This window comes from Octopus sinensis, linkage group LG13 (assembly GCF_006345805.1).
Source record: "Octopus sinensis linkage group LG13, ASM634580v1, whole genome shotgun sequence".
NCBI lineage: Eukaryota > Metazoa > Mollusca > Cephalopoda > Octopoda > Octopodidae > Octopus > Octopus sinensis.
The window spans coordinates 26,131,027-26,136,026 of record NC_043009.1 but is presented as its reverse complement, the minus strand read 5'-3'; the positions used below and the strand labels follow the sequence as shown (position 1 = coordinate 26,136,026).

The 5,000-nt window shown below is 38.1% G+C and overlaps 1 long non-coding RNA gene across 1 annotated transcript in view; it reads left to right on the top strand.

The window, feature by feature from the left end:
• The window catches only part of LOC118765712, a 17,587-nt gene extending 13,291 nt beyond the window's left edge, over nucleotides 1-4,296 (top strand). Inside the window, exon 3 of the long non-coding RNA XR_005001578.1 lies at nucleotides 4,280-4,296. This is a non-coding gene — a long non-coding RNA (uncharacterized LOC118765712). The remainder of the gene's footprint in view (nucleotides 1-4,279) is intronic.
• The last annotated feature ends 704 nt before the right edge of the window (nucleotides 4,297-5,000 follow it).

Below are 5,000 nucleotides of genomic sequence, written 5' to 3'. Positions count from 1 at the left end.
ATCTACAGTGGCTTGTACAAAATTGGCAACTAAAACCTTTACTGGTAATAGCCGGCTGTAGTTGTAACTGGGCTTCATGTACCTTTGCATGTCGTTTAAGTCCTCCTGCCGAATTACACTCTCTTCCACATGCCCGACAGATATGATTAGTATGGTGTGTTACACCACCACCAGTGGCCAGGTTGTCACTCATCTGTCTCATTTTATGACTACGAAGATGACTCTTGAGTCCAGCTTTACATACACACACACACACACACATATATATATATATATATATATATATATATATATATACATACCATGGGTTTCTTTCAATTTCCGTCTACCAAATCCACTCACAAGCTTTGGTCGGCCCGATGCTATAGTAGAAGACACTTGGTCAAGGTGCCACGCAGTGGGAATGAACCCGGGACCATGTAGTTGGTAAGTAAGCTACTTACCACTCATGCAGGAGTGGCTGAGTGGTAATTAGCTTACTTACCAACCACATGGTCCCGGGTTCATTCCCACTGCGTGGCACCTTGACCAGGTGTCTTTTACTATAGCCTCGGGCCGACCAAAGCTTTGTGAGTGGATTTGGTAGACGGAAACTAAAAGAAACCCATCGTATATATATATATATGTGGAAAAAAGTCAAGATAGAAAATGCTAAAATAATTTTATAAAAAACATTTCAGTACCGATTTCAGTCATTGAGACTTTTTCAACTGTAACAATTAAACAATTAAATTTAGAAAAATTAAAAGGAAAGTTTTTTTAGAAGAATATTTGTATAGTGTTCAAATACAAGTGGCATTTTCCTTGTTTCTGCCTTTCTCTGTCTCTCTTGTTTACCCTTGTGGGTTCGAGGTCGTTGTGAATTCTTGGTAGAGAAGAAGAAGAAGAAGAAGAAGAAGAATGTGGGAGTGCTATGACATAGTGCTATGAATGGTCAGCTGCGTTGTCCCGAAAATGACCCACAGTGGATGATAGCAGTCGCTGTTCAATTCATGAAAATATTTCCTTTGAATATTTTATTTGTAAAATTTTCGTAGGTGTTATTCTAAACAGCATTAGTGATAAAGTTAGGAAGGAGACGAAGAAGAAGAAATTTAACTTACGTTGAAAGTCAACAAAGTCTGTTTTAGAAGCGTTGAGATGTATTGAAAAGATACAGTTAAGGAAATAATTTTATTCTCAAACGCAGGATAATGCTAATAATATAGCATGTACATGGTGATGTGTGATGTGTGCAGGGTAAACACAAAGTATGGCGTCAAAGATCTCTGGAGACAATTTTCTCCTCTCTGGCTATCTCGAAAGAAATTCCTTATTTATAACCATATGTTGGCTCAAAACACCCATGCGCTCGGTTGGTCACGTTTGGGATTCCAATAGGTTCAATTGGAGACGGTTGCTTCTGACGGGACCCGATGGAAGACGGGCTCGGGGGTGGGCCCTCGTAGCTCTTCTAGGAATTACGCCGGTGAAAAAGATGAGTCGAAATTTACATGCACAAATAATCCAAACAAATAAACACATATACCTGTGTATATTGGTTTCAAATTTTAGCACAAGGCCAGCAATTTCGTTGGAGGAAGAAACTCGATGATATCGACCCCAGTGTTCAACTGGTACTTATTTTATTGACCATGGAAGTCGACCCCGGCGGCGTTTGAACTTAGAAGGTAAAGGGGAGAGGAATGCCGTTGGTATTTTGTCCATCGCGCTAAACACCTTGCCAACTTGCTGCCTCTACATCCGTTTATATTGATTTCCAGTTTCGACAGGAGGTCAGTAATGTCGAAGGAAGGGGTCAGTTCGTTACATAGATCCCAGGGCTCAACTGGTACTTATTTTATCGACCCAGAAAAGAAGAAAGCCCAAGGCGACTACATTGGAATTTGAACTCACCTTTATATATGTAATATATTGATAGAAATATAAGTAGGCGCGCACACACACAAACACATTTACACACACACACACACAAACACAATCACACACACGTTCATTAAATGCATACGTAATATATGTATATATTTGGTTGTGTATATGTGTGTGTGTGCTATTGTGTGTGCGCGCATGATTTTTTCGTCGAGTCCAGAGATTTCCGTATTTCTTCGTATTGTTATGACGTCACAATAACGGAAAGTTTTCTCCGAAACGTTCGTTCAGTCTCTTTCAGCCTTTCGCGGTGATTAGAGCCTAGGGAATGTGTTCGCCGGAGGACGCACCCAGACACCTTGTTTTTGGTGTTTGTGGGGATATTTTGAACAGACCCTCATAGGTGTGTCCTCCACAAAACTGTTTCCTCATAACTTTCGGAAAAAAGGAAAATATTTCCTTTTAAGGAAATATTCCACAAATACCTCTCAAATGGTGTACATTACGATTATATCGGAATTTAATGTGAAAATAAACAGAGGTCGCGCACACATATATACTGGCACACATATATATTATATACGTCAGTATACATGTGTGTAACTGCACGAAACTTTTCTCTTTTTTCACATTAAATTCCAATATAATCATAATGTACATCATCTGAGATGTATTTATAGAAATTTTTTTTTAAATAGACCCATTTTTCTGGAAGTTATCAGGAAAAAAAGTCGGGGACACAATTGTGTGGGTCTGCCGTTTTATGTACCTTTGAGTTCTTAAACACCCTCTGTAACATGCTGGTTGGTACCATAACATAGTTACAAGGTGTCCGGTATTATTCCTGCAATCGTATGAACTCTTAGCCAGGCAATTTCAGGACAGGAAACCTGGAGGTCCCAACCAGAAACTATACTTCACTGTCGATATATTTACACAGAATATTTCATTGTAAACAATTGTCTAACTGTAAGGAGATATAATAGTAAGGATGTGTAAATAAAAATCGTACTTGAAATATTTCTTTCTATGATAGGAACAAGGCTCGAAATTTGGTGGAGTGAGTTGTGGGATATGCTGACACCCATATCTTGACTGACAGTTATATTATCAACAAGAAAAAGGATCACGTGAACCATCGACCTCGGTAGAATTTGAACTTATATTGCAAACGTGGATAAAATGCCGCCGTTGTGCTAACCAATCTGCCACTCACCACTATATGAACACGGATAATGTTTTCTCACCATATAGATCACGATTAAATGCAGAGATTAAGGTTATAAACTCGGTATGTATTTAAATAAAACACAAATCTGCTGCCATTAAAATGTTTGACCATATTACTTTGATGTTATAATAAAAGCTAAATTCTGTCTATCTGCGACCGCTGTACGTCAGAGTACATTTGTTCTACGCAGACATATTATACCTTTATGGAATGAGAATAATCTCAGGAATAAAAATCTGCGCTTCATTTTATTCTTGAACATTGAGTATTGGAGTTTTATTCATAAGTATTTCTGTTGCTATTTCTAATGTAAAGCTTGGCTGATTGACGCCATTTTGTTTGGCATTTGTCAGATGTCGTTAGGGATGATGGGGGAGATAAATGACATTCGCTTCGTTAATTTTACGTCCCGGCAAGACTGGCCAACAATTGGAAATCAAATTAGGACGGGAACAATAGAATGATTGCATTAGAGAATTAATACGCATCCATCATTAACGTATTATCAAACACAAGCGAAACATACAATTATTATAGACATATTATTGTGATGCTATGTAGATCTTCTTAGTTTAGTGCCGCAGGCCCAACTTGTCCTCCGCAGGAGCTATTTCAAAAGTCCGTTCAGAGTGCAGCTTTTCATCTAGTCTCTAATAAAGTAGAGTAGTTGCTTCATTAATTCTTCGGTAGTTTTCACATCATCACCACAGCTTCAAAGGCAATTTGATAATAATTCTTTGGTTAGAAATGTACAATGTGTTATAAATGTACCAAGTTGGTTTGGTATGGAGAGTCATTTAAGACAGATTGCAGCATGAGCAACAATGGTTGTCGAAAACTAGCAAAATCAAAGGACTCACAATATACATATAGGCATTAAATATGTTTGTGTATGTTTAGATGATTGTTCATTCTTATTTTTTAGCTGTTGAAAAGGGAAATGTGGCTACAGCCCTGGTAATATGAAAATTTTCTGGTTATATCATAGAAATTACTTACATATAACCATATGTAGCTCAAAAACAGACGACACATTTGCTGGTCTGGCAAGCAGTCTGATTTAATGACTTGAAGCATCAAATTGACATGAACAGGCGTGGTCATGTGACTACATGTAGAAACCAGGTAAAATATATGCCAATTGGCAGCTAAGACTAGACAGCCAAACAATAAATATAGCATTCGCTACACCTTCATGTGAAACACAGAAGAATCAAGTAACCTTCTTCTCTACAGCCACCAATCACGGAACACCACGTATTGCGTATAGAAAGTAAAAAATAAAACATACCTTCCATTTGGGTTACAAGATATGATGCATGACAAACATGTACACGCAACCAGTTACAAGGTACTTTGCGTTGCGGAGGGATCTTAACAACATTAACAATCTTTTGCACTCTCATACAAACAGAAGGGTTCAAGACCTTCTCTTTCCTCCGTCTTCTTTTTCTATTGGACTTTCCTCTGTTTCTGAAGAAGTACTTTGCTCGAAACGTAAAACCACCTTTCTTTCCTTCTCTGAGCGTCTGCCAATTACTTTACATGTACCACGTACTTGCGTTGTTGTTTTTTTGTGTTTGTTCTTGGGTTTTTTTTTTTTGGGGGGGGGATCTACGATGTGTGTGTGTGTGTGTGTGTGAGTCATTAGATTATGGCCATACTAGGGCACTGCATTGAAGAAAGCATGTTTTGTGTGAGACACCAGAGGGTGCAGCTTTTGAGCGCACAGCTCCTTCTTATATTTTGAGATAACCTCACAAAGCTATCTGATATGGTGGATCAATGTGTCTGAGGTTTTTGTTTACTTTTTCTGTTGTGGTATTGTTCCCAACACTATAAATCAGAAATATTGGTCAAAGTAGTTTAACTGTAACTCATAATAATTTTGCTATGATTT